General features: G+C 42.3%; 1 long non-coding RNA gene across 2 annotated transcripts in view; it reads left to right on the top strand.

Moving 5' to 3' along the window:
• The window catches only part of LOC138247349 (uncharacterized), a 46,176-nt gene extending 44,655 nt beyond the window's left edge, over positions 1-1,521 (top strand). For both annotated transcript variants that reach the window (XR_011194459.1, XR_011194458.1), the window contains exon 5: positions 1,422-1,521. This is a non-coding gene — a long non-coding RNA (uncharacterized lncRNA). The remainder of the gene's footprint in view (positions 1-1,421) is intronic.
• The last annotated feature ends 19,087 nt before the right edge of the window (positions 1,522-20,608 follow it).

Below are 20,608 nucleotides of genomic sequence, written 5' to 3'. Positions count from 1 at the left end.
GTTGTTGCAAGGCTTTAATTGTGTGTCTCTTTGTGATCAATGGATGAAAACTTTAATTGGATGATGCTAATTTACTCTGATAAAGCAGGTTCTGAAGGCTATGGTCTTTTTTGGGAAGAAAGGTGGTGTGCAGAGAAGTGGGCACTGAAATGTAAACAAGATCGCAGAAGCAATGCTTTCTTTGAGTTCTTTCCATTGCTGGTAGCACTATCTGTAAGGGGTGAGTGATTGGCAAACAAGAATGTTACATTTCATATTGACAACAGGACTGTGGTGGCTTTGGTGAATGGCCAACGGGCCAAAGATAGGAAATTGCTGAAATTGTTACAGAGATTTATGTTAGGTTGTTTGATGTTAAACATCGTTTTTAGGGCAAAACGTGCCGGGAGCGGACAATAACATTGCGGACGCTTTGTCTCGATCGCAGTGGCAGAGATTCCGTGGTTTGGCGTCCAGAGCAGATTTGTTGAAGACTCAAATCCTACCGGAAGTTTGGGAACTAGCAGATTAAGAGCTATGGAGTTGGTAGAAAAGTCCATCACATTGAGCACGAGAACTGTACACAGAAGAGCCTGGGAGGACTTTTTGCACAGTGGGGCACAAGGGAGGGACCAGGATGACGTAGGTATTGCAGCTGGGTAGGAGGACGTGGTACTCTTTACTATGTCAAACGTAGATAGGAAGGTTTCTGTCCCAACCATTTCAGGAAATCTGGCAGGTATTAGCTTTTGTGGTAAGTTTTTCTGGGAATATGAGTCCGCAGCAGGTGAGCTGGGGAGGAGGATTTTAGACGGATAGGTGAAAGAATGCAAGAGGAAACAGTTTTTCAGGGAATCAATAACAAGGAAACAATAAATATTGTTGGATCATGGCTTACAAGATTGTTGTTACTCCAACTTTGAGGTTTTATTGTTTAGACTGTGCATGTCTTGGACACTTTTTGGGCATTTAGAATTCCTGAGTTACTGCGAGGTGCAATCAGTGGTGGTATGAGAGTGGAACATGTGGTTGCCACAGACGATACTGTGAAAATCTTTCTGGCAGAGTCAAAAAATGATCAGATGGGGAAAAGTGCCCAGATTTTATTTCACAGTATTGGAGGTGAGGTATGCCCGGTGGGTGCATAGCACACTTTCAAAGTAGTGGGTGGGTGAAGAGGTGTTTTTGCTTTTAGGCAGGAGGGTGGGTCTTGGTTGACTCTACCAAGAGTGATGAGGAAGGTATTAACAGTAAAACGAGAGGGTCCCAAGCACTTCAGAACACACTTATTTAGAGTTGGGGCAGCGTCTGAGGCTGCAGGTTGGGTTTCTCGCTGCAAGAATTATGCAAGTTGGGCAGATGGGCATATGACTGATGTTTGCGATATAGTACACAATTGGACCAGCAAGATTATGGTGTGTAACATCCTTTTCTCATTTCAGGTTGCAAGGCTGGACCTCTTACAGTGGTATTTTCCATATGGGTTGTGGGCCATTCGTTTATCAAGTGGGCTGCAAAGCACGCGGAACAGAGATCTTATGGGAAGGATTTGGAATTCTTTTTGAGTATATCAATGTTTTGTGGTGGGGAAGAGTGGGATGAAGTGGGCTCAAATGCGGAATCGGATGTCTGATTTGCTTTTGGTGAGGCAGTGTCCAGATGTTTTACTCCTAAATCTGGGGGAGAATGACGTGGTACAGGAGTCTGGCTTAGGTCTATTGAAGGCTATGAAGTATGATCCTGACTTAATTGGAAAGTCTTCGACTGATACGCGGGTTGTTTGTACAGGTTTGGTGCCATGTATAGTTTGGTGTGGTGCTTTGAAATAGGCAGCAATAGAGAAAGCCAGGAGACAAGTGAATAGGGACATGCTGAGGTTTTGTAAGTCTTGGGGTTTTATTTGGACTGAGCATAAAAAAATACGAAAGAAAGATTTTGAGTTCTTTCTGGAGGATGGAGTTCATCTTTCTTTTCTGGGGAACGAGCTCTATTTATTGGAACTTAGGGAGTGTTTGTCCAGAATATTAGCTTATATAGGTTGGTACTAGTAGCTGTTTGGACGACAGCCACGTTATGTTGTTTTCTTGTTCGTTTTTTGTTACTTGAGGCTGTTGGAGCGATAGCCTCTCCTATGCTCATCACAGCATGGGAATGCCCGTTCACATTAGGAGGGGCAGGGAAAACGCCTTGTCAGGGGGTTTTCCTGGTTGCAGAAAGCGAAGAGAACAGGACAAGCCAGAAGGGTTGGGAGCCTTGCAGGGTATGCATAGGAGAGGGAATGCAGAGGAGAGAAGGTTGGGTTTAGTGTGAAGGACAGTGAGTGGAAAGTAAGAGGATGGCGAGGAATGAGTGTTTGAATGGTGGGTGGGGCAACGGTTTCACCATTTCGTGGGGCTTTATAGGTTGGGGGGTAGGATTGTTCTTTGTATTAGTGAGGTGGGGTTTGAATAATGTTAATGTAAAGATGGTTTGGTTAGTCTCCTTACCTGTCCTAATAAAACGGCCTTTTTCTCTCTAACAGGTCTGGTTAACTGCGCCGTCATGCCCGATACCAAGTTTGAAATTATGTGTCCGCCTGCCAGTGCCTACTTGACATATGTTATATGACCAATAAACTGTGGCCAAACTTACCTTACGGGAAGTCTTACGTCCAGTGCAATTCTGAGAGGAAAAAAAGGAACATTAAAAAAAAGTGTAAAATGTTGTGACGTCAAGGTGGAGTTTTGCTCATGGCCGTATGGCCATACTGCTTGGGTTATGTACCATGGCACTAAAATCGAACTTTTTTTTGATTTAGTGAAGAAAGGAACGTGTCGTGATGGTTTGTCGCTCGTTCGTTGTAGTGGTTGCACTGAAAAGCTTCGAGTTTGACTCTCGTGCCCTCTGGTGCCGGATCTTGGACGTGACGGCGCAATCCGGGCTCCAGTGTTCGGCTTCAGTTAGGGTGGCACGGGCTAGGGGTTGTACTAAGCTGCAGTAGGGTACCACACGCTCTTCTGCCGGCTAGCAGGCAGGTAGGTAGCACCACGCCAGTATATGCCAGTGACGACGCCTCCATGTCCGTCAGCAACGGGTGCGAGGTTTGTTGTGTCACTGTCCCTTATTTGGCTAGTTTCCAGCTGAAGAGCCGGTAGGTGGCGGGGGGGGGGGGGTATTGTTGCCCCAAACCGGAACTCAATATGGGCCAACATGAAGCCTTTCGGTTCTGCGGTGTTGGCTTTCTGCACTAGATACTGCAACCGAAGAAGCAAACCGCTGCAGGTCAGTGGCGCTGCTTTCCCCCGCTATAATCCAAAAGTAGGCTGACCCAAATGTCGGTGGCACGGATGTATACATCCACTCACGATCTCTCCTTCCTTAGCTCTACTCTCGACTCCATTCAAAACTGGATGATAACTCATCAACTGATCCTGAATCCCTCCAAAACAGAATTCCTCCTCCTCTCCTCCTCACTTTCTCATCCCCCAGTACAATCATGGATGGATCAGATCAATCTAATGAACAATAAGCCCATCATTGTCGAGAGCGCAAAATCCCTTGGTGTCATACTTGACAAAAAACTCAATCTACTCTCCCACATCGACTCCATTGCAAAGTCTGCTCGACACCAACTGCGCCTTCTTTGGGGGATGCGTCGCTTCTTCCCGGAGCACGACCTTAAAACCCTGGTCCAATCGCTGGTTCTCTCTAGATTGGACTACTGCAACTCTCTTCTTACTGGCCTTCCCAAATCCCACCTTTCCCCCCTGAAGTCTATTCTCCATTCAGCAGCTCGTTTCATATATGGGGCCAAAAGAAGCGACCACATCACACCCATGTTATCCACCCTCCGTTGGCTTCCCATAGAGGCAAGATCTATCTACAAAACTGCATGTATCACCCACAAAGCCTTGCACTCCTCCTCCCCTCGCTACCTGGTGAATAAACTGAAACTCTCTGGGGGCTCCAGACCATCACGTAATGCAGAAAAGTTATTGCTTGAACCTCCCATTTTCAAGAAGGAAAGATCGATGGCCCAATCCTTTTCAGGCAACGCGGAGAGAATCTGGAACTCACTTCCGCCTCAGCTTCGGACCACCACCTCTTCCCAGGCCTTCAAAACTGACCTCAAAGCTCTCCTCCTTCAAAGACACTTCCAAAGTTAATTCAAGCCCTCTGTTTTCTGAAGGAAGTCCTTCCATTATAGGAAATTCTGTGCTCCATGCCTATAGAAGTGCCTTCCCAGGGTGTTTTTGTGTTTTGAGTGTCTGCCATTTAGTGCAGTATTATACCTCTACCTGTATTTTGTACTCGTTTGTAACATGCACACAGCACCTTTCCTTTTCAATGTATCATTTGCTACCTCTTATTTCTTGTTTGCTTTTGATACATGCACAACGGCCACCACTGCCTCATGTATCGTAACTATTGTTTTAGTGTTTTGAGTGTCTACCATTTATTGCAATTTTTTTACCTCTACTCGTACTGTATTTGCTCTTGTAACCTGCACACGTCACTTTTTCCTTTCATAACGTATCGTTGGCTACCTCGTTTATTTTTTGCTCTTGATACGTGCACAATTATCACGATTGCCTCATGTAATGTAACGCGTGTTTTTGTAACAGGCACACTTGTAATTCTTCTCCTCTTGTATCTTTACCTTTCCTATTGTGAAGCGCTCTGACACCTTCGGGTAAAGTCCGCGCTATATAAAAACGAATAAAATAAAATAAAATTAAATAAAATCCCTAGACAGAGGCCTATGTGCGCACTGTTTCAGTTGTTTGAGAGCCTAAAAAACAATCTGTGCAGTCCATTACTGACATCGGGCACCCCCTGTGGGCAAGAAGAAGAACTGGTAACCGAAAGCCGAAGGATTAGTGGGCACATGCGTATAGTTATATATACTTAGAGCAACTAAGGCCCCTTTTACGCTACTAGTTCCTCAGAGTCTTTCTGCTGGAAGAATGGCGAGCATACCCCTCGCTGCTCCAGTGGTTCATCCATCGGTTAGTTAGCAGCGCGCTCCCTATTGTTTGCACGGTCAGCACAGCTCTGCCTGCTCTGGTACAGGATGTAGCTCTGGCATGAGAGTACCCAGCAGTTTTCCACTTAAACCCTCTGGTCCCGCGCCGATGTTGGATTTTTCCCAGCTATGGTAATTGGCAGCCCGCTGCTGCATCTAATAGGCAAAGTAACCATTTCTAGCGGTGACCCTGGCTTCTTGCCCAGGATCTTTCTTGTTAAGGCACAAAAGCAGATATCAGCCGTTCTAATTGGCCCCAGCAGGCCGCTGAGGTTCCCATCCAATTGATTGTCGAAGTCCCATACATGCCAGTTGCTGTGATTTTGCGGCAAAGAGAAAATGGAGGCGTCTTATAAGAAAGTTCAGGTTTTTGAAGAGCTGAAAACGCCTGACCCCATCTGAGGGCCAAACTTGTACGACGGCAGCCGTTGGGGGCACTCTCTATGATGGTGACGTCACTGTATCTCGTTTGGAGGAAGTGTAGCACAACAACGGCTGTGAAGTAGTTTAGGAGGAGGGAAATTCCAGCTCACTTGTGAATGCCTGGCTTGGAGCTCAGAAGCCAGGGTCATTTCCATCACCTGCTAATAGCGTGACCACCTGCATAGAGGCAAATTCTGGACAGGACTAGGACTCTAAAAATAAATTCAGGACAAAGGGGAAAATTCAGGACAAAAATGCAGGACGAAGGGTCAAAATTCAGGACAAAAATTCAAGAACAAACATCAGTTTTACAGACACATCCGATGACAAACGTAAGTGATCCTGACACACCCAAGGAGAGCCAATACCCCACTACGTTATCAGTGCACCTATTTACAATTTTCTACATAGCACTATTTATTCACTATGGTCTTTTTGTGATTGCCTCCTGGTATGTTACATTCAGGTGGCACATTACGCCCTCGTTCAGTTGTAAATTAATGCCTTTCCACATGGTGTCATGGCCATCATCCCTATCCAAATCCACCCAATCCTTCTTGGAGAGAAAGCAACATCAACATTCTGATTATGCTTCTAAACATTTTAAGACCCATGGCAAACAGTTTGGGAAACATTAGGGTAAGTAACCTTATGCTAGTTTAAAGAAGTTGAACAAAAGCACCTGGCTCCCCACCATCTCCGGTGGAATTCAAACCAAAAAAAAAAAGTAAGTACATTTAGAGAGCTTCCTTGGGAAAGGAGTTCGACTGTTACTTGTTACTGGCTTTGTGGTTTGTCACTCATTTGTTTTGGCTTTCCAGCTGGAGGTCATTCCTTCTCTTGCCCACATCTTATTTACAGTATCCTTCCGAGTGCTCCTTTTCTGTAAACAGGCCTGTAAATCTTATTCTTATCTCGTTACATTTGCTGTGCATTCAAAGAACAAGGTCAAATGCCAGGCTCTTTCTTCAGGGGGAGCTTGGTGTTTGCTTTTCTTCTCTGACTTCAAAGTGAGAGGATTTATGTGACAATCCTGCTGGATACCGGAGGATAGGAAAGATTTTTCTATCACATGGCAACATTTAAATGAACTGTGCAAGTATTTCAGAATATATCACAATTAGGAACCCAAAGCTATTTTTTTTGTTAATTCTGAAATGTGTTTGAAACTAATGCTTTATTATGATTAAAACAAATTACTACTCTAGGTGATGCAATTTCCACAGGTCATCGTCTGTGGACTGTATGATTTTATTAGTAAAACTGTATGTCTATGCAAATGTAATGGTCATTTCAAACAAAAACATGTTGTCTGTAATGGCAGTGTGCTACCACACCATGCATACTCCACTCTACTCTGCACCACTCCACTTTACACCACTCCATGCCGCTGCACTCTAAACCACTGCACTCTACGCCAATGTACTCTACATAACTACACTGTACACCACTGCACTCTACTCTGCACCACTGTACTCTCTGCCACTCCACCACTGCACTCTGCCACTCTACTCTGCAACACCGTGCTCTCCACCACTGAAATCTACACCACTCTACGCTGTACAACTGCATTCCATGACAATAAACTCTATGCCACTCTACTCTGCATCACTCCAATCTGTGTCACCCACTCTACAAGACTACACTCTACTCTACTCTGCACCACTCTACGCAACTGTACTCTATGCCACACAATTCTTGTCTGCACTCTATGCCACTGCACTCTAAACCACTCCACACTACTGGAGTCTCTGCCACTCACTCTGCACCACTGTAGTCTACTATGCACCACTCTAATCTATGCATCTGCATTCTACGACACTGCATTTTAAGCCACTGAATTCTATGGTGCTGCAGTCAATGCCAATACCCTGTACATCACTATATTCTGCAACACTCTATGCCAATGCACTCTGCAGCAGTCCACTATATTGTATGCCACTCAACTCTATGCCACTCTACGTGACTTCACAGTATGCCACTCCTGAATACAACACTCTCTGCCACTCCACAACACCGTACTCCACTCTTTAACACTCCCCTGCACTCTTCTCTATGCCACTAACCTTTAGCAATGCTGATCAGCAGCCACTTTGGTTTACAACATGACTAAAACACATTGGCAAAGCCAAAAGCGCTTGCATAGACGAGACCTATTGGCTTTGCCACTGCTTGTTAGTACTATGAGGTCAGGAGGTCCCTGAAAGCACTGTGAATGTGTAAGTCATTATTTTAAACATGCATTACACACAGCATAATATAGGCTGCCACAAAATGTGCATATACATTAAGGTTAAATGTATAAAGAGCTTTTAAAGTATTGATTTCAATAATATACAGATTATACCTGGTGCAAACATTTTTGTAATAAATATCATTTAAAAGCATACACTCCACAGCTCAGCTTGGAACACCTTTACAGTACCTCTCAAAAAGAAAATATCTTTGCCATCAAAAAGCTTCAAGTGACTTCATCAATTAAAACCAAAACAGGTTTGCAAGCCCCTTTCAATTTGCAGATTTACCAATTGCGCAGATTTGCATTTCTGTCAGGAAGCAGGCACCCTGGCAATAAGGCCTGTTTGTCATCTGTCTGCCCGTCCCTCAGCTTCAGAGCACAGGGGGTTCCCTGCCTTTCATTCCAGCTGGGGAACTGAATTGTCCTAATTACCTTTTGTCCTTTAGCTGAAATGCTTCAATTTCGGACAAATGCCATCCGTTAACCCCTGCATCACGGACAACAAACAGTAGGGCTAAGGACAGTCTGTAAACAGTCCGTAAACTGGTTCAGTGGTGGAATATGCCATCAGTCATTGGGTTAGACTATCTACCCCATCTTGTTTTCAATCTATTTTACGTACAAGGTGATGATACACATAATTCTATCCTGCAATAACTCTCCGCTGCACTCCTGCGTAAATCTTTTCTTAGGGTAATGCCAGAGACATCGTTAGTCTACAGCTTTACACTGTCTGTTTCAGCCTTTCTGCCTTTTTCCACTGGTTTATGGAGTTCTGCTCCTTTTCTGTCCAACACTTTTAACACATTGCATATTTTCACTCTAGTCATACAGGTGTAGCTGTCTCTTCCTTGTCAAAGCTTTGCTGCATTGTTCTGAGCCAGGAAGCTTATGAAATGCTCACTCACACATCCCAGGTGGACAGGTTCCACATTACCAGTCCCCCCACTGGGAGCCAGATTTATCATAGTGTTGCATTGTCCTTGCATCACACATTATAATGCAGGGTAACACAAAACTAAAGTCAGATTTATGAACCAACACAAGGACACCTTGCGTGGCCCTGCGTAGCTTGGTAAATCTTGAGGCATGCAAGGCAGCGTAAGTTACTGCCTTGCGTTACTCTGCCCCAGAGAGACATTCCATAGGTGGAGCACGGATTCCCCCATGCATCTACCCATAAACTTTGGTGCATTCCCAGATTTACCATATATGGTAGACCTCGGAATGTGTCACAATACAGTGCCTTCCCCAGGGGAGGTGTAAGGGGGAGAAATATTTGTATTTCTCCTGGTATTTTCCTCTTTCTTTGTGTGCTGCTTCTAGAGGAAAACAGTTCTAAGTATTTGTGGAGGAAGGTGTCCCTTCCTGTACAAAAACAATCCTGCCTACAACACAGGCATGCCTGTGTTGGCAGAAAGCAGCTCATTGTACACCATCTCAAGTAGAGTACAGGAATGTGCCATGTATGTTAATTATGGCACATTCCTGCCCTTTCCCTTTCATGCAGTGCAGCGTAGCAAGGTGTTTTTCTGAATTGGGTGAAAATCTGATAAATCTGGCCCTGGGACCTTATCCAGATGTGTGGATGCCCAGGTAGGTCGAAGACAGAAGTTGGTGGCAGATTCCTTCCTGGAAGAACAAGTCTAACCAGACCTGTTGTTGATGAGGTTTCACATCTCCAGCGATCTTCAATAGTGCATGTGCAACTCCAAAATCTTCTCCCATGCTTGCAACTCACCTCCTGCCTCATCAGTATCAACAATGGGTTCAAAATGGCACATGGCATTCCAGTGTCTCTGGACAGTGTTGCAGAAGTCAGAAAATCAGACAACATTCAACTTTGTAAAGTAGAATCTTTATTCTCCTCTACATCAATTTGGTGTGGACTATACTTTTCATTCGTGAGGGCTTTCTCAGGAGCAAAAAGATTTGCGCTTCTCAGTATGCAAGCTGTTTTGAAGCAGCACAATAGAATAAAGGCACTACATTACAAAGGAAAGTGAAGCACTTATCTGTCGTCTAAACATCTCCTTAAAGAAACTTAGGCACAATCCAGAGGAACTACAGTATAGATGCCATGGCCAGTGCTGATGCAAAAGCATAACTATACAACAGGTAAGTTTATAGAAAAGAAAGTGTATTGAGTGCAATAAATGAGGGAGTCCACGGAGGAAAGGGGCACATGCTGAAAGCTGAATGACAAACAAAAGCGTCACAGAGAATTCCAAATGATAGATGTACATTCTGATCAGGAATTGTACAGTGTGAGAAATCAAAAGTAAACACATTTCAACAAATATAAAAAAAATAATGAAAAAAGGTGTGTAAACGTCTAAATCTAATACATGACACGATATAACCCATATCCCTACCTGAGGACAATAAAACAACATGTAATATATGTATAGACCCAGTGGCAGTCTCAGCTCCTACCCTGAAAGTTTCAGGGTGATCTGTCAACTCGGGGCAGAGAAAAAGGGGCAGGGATTCCCATACTGCATTTTCCCAATGCAATTTTCCATAGGAAAATTTAACAACGATACCACAAAAACTGCTGAACGGAATCCTGTTTTGAAGAGTGGGAGGTGTGGGGCTGGGCGGAGTGCGGGGTAGGGCAGGGGGGATGGCGGTGTGGGACCTTCCTTGGGGGCCAAAACATGTTTTTGTTAATTTTACTGCAAAGTCACAGAGGATCCACAGGTCTGTGGTAAATTTAACAAAGAAACAAACAGGCTGTTGCCCTTTTGAAAAAGAAACCTGGGGTGGACCAGGGCGCTGGAAAATGCTGTCACATAGGGCCTGATTATGACTTTGGCGGATGGGCTACTATATCCCGCCCACCATTTTACAAGTTCCATTATGTCCTATGGAACTTGTAAGATGGCGGGCTGGATATCTGTCACTTTTCTGATGGAGTAGTCGATCCGCCAAGGTTGTAATCAGGCCCATTATCTTTTGGGGATGGTGGTGTGCTGCCCCCTTCCTGAGTCTTTGGGAAGCTCCAAGGACCCCATCCTCTGGGGCCCCCTTACATTTTTAGGGGAGGCAGGCATGCAAGTCCCACTCCCCAGAACCATTACCAGTCGCCCTGGATCCCATCCCCGGGATGGCAGTATATTTTCAGAAGGGGGTGCTTGACCCTACCTCCTCAAGCTTTCTAGAGGGCCAAGATACCACTTCCCCCAAGGGTGCACGGACCTAAGCTATTATGAATAAAACCCAGAGATTCCATCCCTCGGGGCAGCAAAACATTTACGTATTGTGTGGGTGCCCCATTGCCCATCCCAGACACCCACACCAATATGAGCCATTGGACTGCGTGGTTGTGGGGGAGATAGAAATATATATATATATATATATATATATATATATATATATATATATATATATATATATATCCCTTTCAAAGCAATAACACAACCAATAATAAATATCTAATCTACAGCAAATATAGTAAAATCTCTGATTTTGTATTTGTCAGGTAAGTTAATATTCAGACGTCTGTTAGATGTACATAAGATAAGATCACTAGCACTTCCACTGTTACACCCACTGCTATTACGATGTAAGATCATCATTACCAGATTTTGCATCATTAATGCAATTAGGCACATACCAAGTCCAATGACATTTTTTAATTGTACTCTCTCTGCACTTTAGATATATCAACAACCTATGTTTATACCACTATCCCTTATTTTCTAAAATCAGTGAATCACGTGGCCTTTCAACCACCTTTGTCTGAACAGTGAACCTCAAAAACCTTTTAGACACTCTACTGGGTTTCTTGCTAATCACCAATAACAAAATCAAAATATATTTAACATTGTTGAACTGTCATAATATTGTTTAGTTTGAACTTGTTTTTCCTAGACTCATCCTTTAACCTCTTTTATTAACTTGGATGAAACATGACAACTATTGTCCACTTGTAAAAAAGGAGTCAACTTCCTTTCAACCTTGCAAGCTCTCAATAAAAGAAACAGTGAAACTCCTATAGTGGAAAGAGAGGTACTATTATAGGTACAGCCTTTCCTTGCAAGTACTCTTACACATCCAACTTATTTGCCAACACACTTTGCTTACCCTCCTTTAAAAATCTATTAGTCCTTCTAACTATACCACACCTCTTATCTGGCAAAAAATATGTGCTATCATCCAGTGGCAACCAGCAATTCGAGCAGGAGGTAGTGGGCGGTTCACACATGTATACATTCATGCATCTACATTCACACTCAACCACACCCGTGCATTTACAAGCTTTCATACACAAACCCAACATTCATAAGCAGCGCTTTGACGACTCATCAAGGGTAGTAAGCGCTATATAAATGCTATTACAATACAATATAATACATTCATATGCACACACCCATTCACAGCATACACGCACAAAGACACATACATTCTTGCATATACACACTCACCAAACATTTTAAAAAATACTTACCGGCTGCACTGGTGATCTCAGGTGACAAGAGGGAAGCCTTTTTGTTCCTGGAGGATTGGGACTGCTGCCTCCACTCATTGGCTGTGCTTGTTAGGTGCAAGCCAATGAGAGGAGGCAGCAGTCCCTTACTTGTCAAAGTGGGATGGGAGTCAATGAGACATCAGACCACCGGCCCACTTTGTGATGAGTATCACAGATGGACAGTCGGCACTGGGCACTTCAGGCTTAAATCTGAAGCATCAGGTCAGAGTCCGTCTGTGACATGTCCCCTCGTCATGAGGGGGAGGACTTCCAAGCACTTTGCCGGACTGAGGAGGTCACACCCACAGGGCTGTGAAATCTTCAGTCTGGTAAAGTTCAGCTCAGGCAGCCAGGCGCCTGTGCATTTAGGGCATGTACTAACCAACTAACTGACCTGAACATAAAAAGTGTCTGTCAGGTTGACCTTTGCTGAGCCTGACAGAAACTCATTATGTTTGTAAAAAGGTGGATTGGGGTGGGACCCTCCACCCTGAAGGAAGGGCTGCTACTGCTGTTATCCAGTACAAAATATCTGAGTCTCCCTCCCAAAACAAAAATACTCTTCAAAAAGTCAACACCACATCAGTTGTTGCCTGAGGACCTAACTTGTATCCATTTTGGAAAGTAGTCACATAAAACAATCAAATCTCTCATTTTACTAGACACTGACGAAAAAGGACCCATGAAGTTCAATTGTTCCCATGGACACTTCCATTTCGCAATGCAAAGATTTGTCTTTGATCTACCAATGTTTAGCTGATGATAATCAAACTGTGCATACGTTAACAAACCTTTCAACCTGACCGTCATTTCCAAGCCACCAATATGTTTTACTCAGTGTGCCATGTAGCACTAAAAACAGGATGAACGCAATATGCTCAAGTTATTATTCTTTCACGTAAGACAAAAGGAGGAACTATGCCATAACAAAACAGCTCCTTGAAAAGAAACCTGTGCCAAAGTTCTTAATTGACTATCCAACATTTTGCCATGTAGCTATCCATTAATCAAAAATCCCCTAACTTCTTTTAATGTTCTGTCCTCCTTCCATTCTTCTTCAGTTATGGCACCATTACACATGGCCACAGCGTCAGTGGCAGCAACAGCACACTCATGTTCATTTTCACTTTTAATTTACATATATGAAACTTCAACTGGTAATCTTAATAAGCATTCAGCTTTGACATTATTGCTGCTCTCAATATGCTTGATGGTAAAGTTATACTATTGAAGTTTTGAAAACAAATGGACCAACCTAGCTGAAGCTTTTCCTAGACCATTACTTGAAACTAAATATACTGATGGTTTGTGATCTGTTAATACTTCAAAACTTGTACCCCATAGAAGGTTTTACATTTTTCAATGTTGAAGCACATGCAAGTATTTCCCTTTCAAAGGTGCTGTAATGTAATTCAGCACCTCATAATGATCTTGATGTGCACGCAATAGTGTGGTCTTAACCATTTATGTTTTGACAAAGCACCAATGCCCACCATACTTGCATCTACTATTAAAGTACATCTTCAACCACTTTCAAAAGGGCTTAAAGTTGGTGCAGTAAGAAATATTAACAAATATTTAATCCTTAAACAAACTTCATGCCTTTACTCATAAGTGATCTTAAAGATTCAACAATCAATACATGCCAGACACAAATTGTACATAAAACTCGTTCATGCCTAGAAAATGATCAAAGGGAATCTTAATCCTTAGGCACAAGCACTTTCAAAGTAGCATTCAACAAGTCAGTCTTTGGTTGGATCCCCTCAGAGGTAATAGTGGGACTGAAACATTTAACACTATCAATCAAAATATGCACTTTTCTATCGTCACAGTTACACCATGCTCCCTTAAAATGTACAAGACCTTCTTTAAGATATCTCTGTACTGCAATACTACTGGCAAAAACATTAAAATATCATCCTTTGTTTGGACCCCGGCTCCATCTCCAAACAAATTTCCATTACATTTTGAAAAGTGCTACCTGCAGATATTAGCCCAAATGGTAATCAGATATACTTATAAAGACCAAAAGGTGTAATAAAGTGGTTAAATGTTCAGAACCTACTGTCAACATGATTTGATGATAAGCAGATCTAATATCAAGAGTTGAAAAATATTTAGATTGTCCTATAAAAGTTAGCATTTCATAGATCCGAGGTAAAGGGTGTGTTTCTACTATGTTAATATTGCTGAAAGAGTAAAGGTCTGCACATAAACAGATCTCCCCTGATTTCTTATTGGTTATATAACAATAGCCTAAACCTACCCAGACAGTTCTACAATACAATCACACCTTCAATATACATTTGATCCAACAATTTTGTAAGATCCTCTCTACCATGTAGAGGAACGGGTCTTGAATTGTGTGCCGCAGGAACTATACCAGATTTAAGTTTAATGCAATGTTCTTCTCCCCTCACTCATTCAATTTAATCCAGAAACGCACTCTCATATCCCTAAAACAAACCATCTATATTCACATCATTTACTTCTATGCAAGTGACCAGCAATTCACCCAGAACTACAGGACACCCCGACCCAGGCTTGCATATGACTCCAAGACTGGCTAAATCAATCTAACCAATAGATCTTCCCATAAAATTCAACACATCCGTGAAGTAACGCAACATCTCTATGCCGAACACCCTGAAAGCTTTGGGATTGACATAATACTGTAAAAATGCTTTGGTACCACTTCTCAATAAAGCACTAAAAATAGTTAACATTTTTTCATCCAAAGAATTAATCTTCTATAAACTATAAAATACTTAATTGAATGAAAACATGATGGTTTTAAATATAGATGAATATAATTTCTTATGACAAATCTGCATAATTCCTTTTCTATTACATTACTGTATACTGATAGCTCACACAATGTTAGAAAAAACACAAATTTCTAATAATCATGCGCTACCCCAAAGTACAATTAAAAATTCCATGTGTGGGTAGAAGGATGTGCTCTGCACAATCAGACAAGTTTCTTAAACTGTTTAGAGGTTTAGCTTGAGGTGGCCCACTGCAGACAGCTGCGGGATGCTCTGAAATCACCAGTATTTGGTGTAATGCAATTTAAGGCTGACGTGCACGGCCAACGTAACTCTGGTTAGAACAGATTTCTGTTATGCTCAGCCTACTGCATGTTGCTGTTGACATGCACATGCCACATAGCTTCTGTCAATCAGTACATCAGTGAGATGCATTTTCCTTTTTGTGGGAACGCTTAAAAAGTTGTAACACCCTCCAAGCCGCATGCAATGGCCAAAACACAAAAACACAATGCTGCTTCCAGTCTCATTTCTACTCACCTAACAACACCGCTTCAGTGCTCTGCCACAATGTAGAAACAAACTCTAAGGTTGTAAACTTGCTCTGCTGAGTGAACTCCAAAGAAGTGATCAAGCCTAATCCTCATCCCATCCACATTGCCAGTATGCTGAAGCAGGAACTTCACCATACAACAATAAGTTGTAGAAAGGAGAATTTATTGAGTACAATGAACAATGGAGTCCACGAAGAAAAGAACAGATATTGAAAGCTGGAGAGTATCAAGCAACTGGCATTACAACTGTATAAACTAATGCTTCATTGAGAATTTCAAATGATGCTTGTACATTCCAACCAGGAACTGTATGGTGTGATACATCCAAAGTAAACTTACATATAAAGTAATATGAAAGAATATATGAAAGAAGCTGTGAAACTGTATAAATGTTAGAAGTGGCACTATACAATAGTCACCAACTGCAATATTCCATTGGAAATGACATTCACTTAGTTTCCCTTTTTATCAGAGGTACACCCACCTCCCTGTCACAAAACAGTATACAGATTTTGCAATGTATATGTACACAGACTATGATGGGCACTAAAATATATCAGGTCAGTTGGTTTAGCCGCCACTGAAAATGCAGATTTGGATACAACATTCAAGTTTAAGTTCATATCTGGACAAGCTACATCGGTCTATCGCTCTCCCTAGCTGGCTAACTTCCACTGAGCTGGACAGTAACACTATTTTTAAGAGCCAAAAGACCATTTTGTTCTTGTGTGCTATGTTCACGCCCATTTGATAGGGTGCAGCAACATTGTAGAAAGCATAGGGTCTATGAGACCTTTTCTGTGGGTACTGAGCTGTCAATTGTTACTTGGCAATATCTGGGGTTGACACTCTCTCATGTTTTGGGGCTTTCAGATCGTCACACTTTGATTGGTTAAGGACCCCCTTTCCACTTTTCACATTACAGCGACAACTTGGAAAGGCGGTAAAGGCTTACTGTAGGAAGTGATTGTATGTCTTGACTCCAACACAGTAATCACACACATATAGCTAATTAGAGCTATATCTTTTAAAAATATGCTTTTATATACAGTAGGTACCTTTTGGGTTGGAGATTTGGTTACAAACATTATTATAGCACTCAGGTGGTACGGTGATTTAGTCAGTTTATCATTATAGGTTATGGGAACTATTACACTAGTGGAGGTAATTGCATTGACAGACTCTGGATCCCCTCGCTCAGTTTATTTAGTTTCTGTGTAGGATTTGTTTCAGACAACAGTTACAATGAATCATTAAGATATGATTCTTATCTGATATGATGTTTGCTTTTAGAATTAGATGCTCTGCAGTTGAGGGGTAAGAAAAGTCATCATAGAGAGCCACCAGTATGAATGACTGTATTCTAAAGCCAGTAATTCTCTGCTATGATGTAACAACAGTGAGAAATAGAACTTGTAATTTACTGTTGGTACATCAGAAAGGTATTTCATGCTGCTTTGGCAGAACTATCTGAAAGACTGTCAAAGCAGCCTGGGAGAGCTGGAAGCACAGCTTCTGGGTGAGAGGGAAGGCACAGAGAGTGGTGGGGTCAGTGGCAGGAGGTCAGGTATGTTTTTTAACATTTCGTGTGAGGGGAGAGGCCAAGTTATGTATGGCTCTTCCATGATATCTCTGACCATGGATAGCATTTGAAAGCAGCAGCAGATGATTTCAGAGGCCATATATCATACACAATTATAGATTGATAAAAAGTGACTTATGGGGGTGTTTTTCACCTTAGAGTTCTGAATGACATCATAGACAACTTGAGCTTTGCTCTTTTTCTCTATTTGATGTCTCTCATAACCCCTTGGTGAAAAGCATCCCCGTAATTCATATTTATAATTCTATATGTTATGCATAGTTTTCCTCGAAAGCCTCTTACTGTCTACACGAGATTCTAAATCTGGTATGACACAGAAACAGTTAATGCAAAACTCATTACCCATTGTTGTGCATCATAAAGGCCTTCCAGATCAGGCTGACTTGGCACTCTGAGAATCTGTCAGCATAGCACTGCTTGTCTCCTTTGACTGAAAGCAGTAAAAACAGCTGCAGGAGGGGAAGGAAAGCACGGAAGGTGGTGGGTTTGTTGAGGATGGAAGGTAAGTAGGCTATCCTGTTTTAGGTTTAAACCTATAATAACTGATTAAACCCCTCCATAAAGGAAACAGCAATCATCAGTGTAAACAAATAAACACGGATAATCACATGCACAACCATTGAATGTCCTTCAAGGAAAGGAAAGAGTAAAACCTAGCCATTTTTATTCTTCCAGAAGGGGCAAACAACATGTAACTTCGTTATACAATGTATCAGCAAGAAAGGCAGGTGTAAGAATATTCTGCTTGAGTTTTGTTGTTTAGGAATGTCACTAAAATATAGCTTTTTCTTCCTTTTGTTTCCTCCAGTGTTGTGTGCTTCGAAGAAATGTACAGGGGCCATTAGCATCTTTTAGGGCTAACCTAAATGTTTTATAGATTGTAGACACATCAGTAACATTAAAATCATATTTGATCTTTTGGAAGTGTTAAATTCTTTAACTGACAGGTGACGTGGCTGGAGCATAAGAATCTTGGCCAATATGTACTATCACACTTACCTGCTTTTGATAAATCAGACCCATTTCTATAGTGGGTCACCTGACAAAAACCCCAGGGTTTACACATTCAGTGCAAGGTACAGTGACAGGTACATATGAAAAGAGTGTTGTCACTGTGCACATGGGATAGTGGTGAAAACATGATACAGTACTTTCCACATAAGTACAACATTCATAGCTGCAAGTTGTCTCATTATTATGGATGATAAATTCAGCTAATCCAGGCTTTTTACCCAATTGCACTTTACTGTTGGGGCTTTTGAGCCCATAGGTATAATGTGAACAGCTACATTTCACGTTCCAGAAATCAATGTGATGCTAGTTAAAAGGCCAGGACTGACTTAAAGTGAGGCTGTTGCTGTGGGGGTACTTGTCAGGTATTAATGTCCAGACAACAGCAGCACCACCTTAATGTAGCCAGGCAAGAAGTGTATAAAACATGGCCAGCATGCTTAATGCATTACATTTTAGGTGCTCTTGGACGTAGGGCTGCAAATAATCTGTATAATTCGTATTTGTAAAGGTTTCACAAGGTACCATGCAGTTGGACGGGTTGAGGATCCCATACAATATCATAATATTCAGTAAGAAGCAGGTGAATGACCTCCAACTGTATTCAGTAATTTGTTTATTAAAACATTTAAATATAGCACTCTTGATGTTTAAATCTCAGTACTATTAGTAACAGAGTCCTGACAGACCGAGTGTCAGAGCTAATGGAATGTGAGATTAGGTAATAATGTGTTTTTGAATGAGTGCAAAATGCACAGACTTTCTATACTTAAAATAGTTTAACATAAGTCCATTGGACACACTGCCAATATGAAGACACTACATACCCTGCATTACTTCCCTTTATATGAAATACCTGCTTTTATAACAACTAGTGCAAAAAACAACATATTTTATACACAATGGAAAAACACAGTTTTTGTCTGTTTTGGGTGTTAGGCAGTAAATAAGCATTGATTTCAAACAGTTTGCAAAATACTGAGAAAAATCCACTGAAATCCATGAAAAATAAACACTGAACACAGGACACAGGACAGCCTACGTTTAAGGTGTTTTTTTACATTTGGGCCAAGGAGGAGAGGCAATGTTATCATGGCTACCCCATTACTCCTCTGCCCTGCACAGCAGTTGAAAGCAGAGATGGATGATTTTGGGGACCTTACATAACATAAAATTATAGATTGGTCAATTGTGAATTACTAGGATTTTTTTTCACCTCAAGGTTCTGAGTGACATCTTAGACAATTGGGGCTTCACTCTCACTGTCTTGATGTCATTCAGAAGCCCTCAGTGAAAAACACTCCTGTAATTCACTGTCACCCATCCATGTTTTCATATGTTATAGACGGCTCACTAGCATAAGTGCTAGACTCTAAATCTGATAATTCACTACTACTTACTCATTGTTGCTACGTCATGAAGGCATTTCAGGCTGCTCTGCCTGGGCGCTCACAAACCCTGGCAGTGCAGCACCGGCAAAGCATAGAACACATCAGGAGGTGAGGGGAGAGGGAAGGAAGGCACAGATGGTAGTGGTGGTTGGTGGCAAGAGGCCAGGTCTTTTGTAACTGGACTGAGAGGCCATGTTATGTATGGCTGCTCAATTACTCCTCTCTCTGTGCATAGTACTTGATATCATAGGCAGATGAATTGGGTGGGCCATACATAATATGAAATTATAGATAAGTAACAGTGAATAATGAGGACGTTTCTAGCCTTGGGGTTCCGAGGCTCATCATAGACAGCTCGACCATTGCTCTTGTTGCATATTTGATGTCACTCAGAACCCCTCAATCAATCAGTCGATTTGTATAGTGCAGCTAATCACCTAAGAGGGTATCCATGTGCTTGCATGATACGAGAGACTAAGTTGAATAGCCAGGCTTTTCAGACTTCCGGTAGAGATGGGGAGGTCCAAAGCTGCAAGGGAGGTAGTTCTATGTTTTCGCTACGAGGTAGGAGAAGGAACGTCTTCTGCTCATGCTTCTGTTGATGCAGGTGTTGTGGGCAAGTGAGGGCACGCAGAATACAGTTGTCTAGCTGATTGATGGAAGTTTAGTTGGTGGTTGATGTAGGCCAGTCCTAGGTTGTGAAGGGCCTTATATGAACAAGTTAGTTGCTTGAATTGGTATCTCTTCTGTGGTTGGGAGCTAGTGGAGTTCTTTGAGATGCGGGGTGTTGTGAGTCCATCGGGGGGATTTTAAGGACGAGTGTGGCTACAGTGTCCTGAATGGACTGTAGTCTCAGGAGGAGGTGTGCAGTGATCCTGAGTAGAGAGCATTGCCGTAGTCCATTCGGCTAGTGATGAGGGCTTGTGTGACGGTGTATCTAGTGTTGACGGAGAAGACTTGAAGATCTTTCTTAGCATGCGCAGAGTGAAGAAGCAGGCACAGGAGTCTTCGTTGATCTGTGACTTCATGGTCAGCTTGCCAATGTTTCTTGTGTGGTCAGATGAAGGGTGGGGGGTTTAGGGTGGGAGAGGTCAGTCCTAGTTCCGTGGGCCTCCAAGAAGCATTCCAAGGGGTGGTGCTGTTGCCAAAGATCAGTAC

This window comes from Pleurodeles waltl, chromosome 7, assembly GCF_031143425.1.
Source record: "Pleurodeles waltl isolate 20211129_DDA chromosome 7, aPleWal1.hap1.20221129, whole genome shotgun sequence".
In the NCBI taxonomy this organism is placed as follows: Eukaryota; Metazoa; Chordata; class Amphibia; order Caudata; family Salamandridae; genus Pleurodeles; species Pleurodeles waltl.
This window is presented reverse-complemented; position numbering and strand designations above follow the sequence as displayed.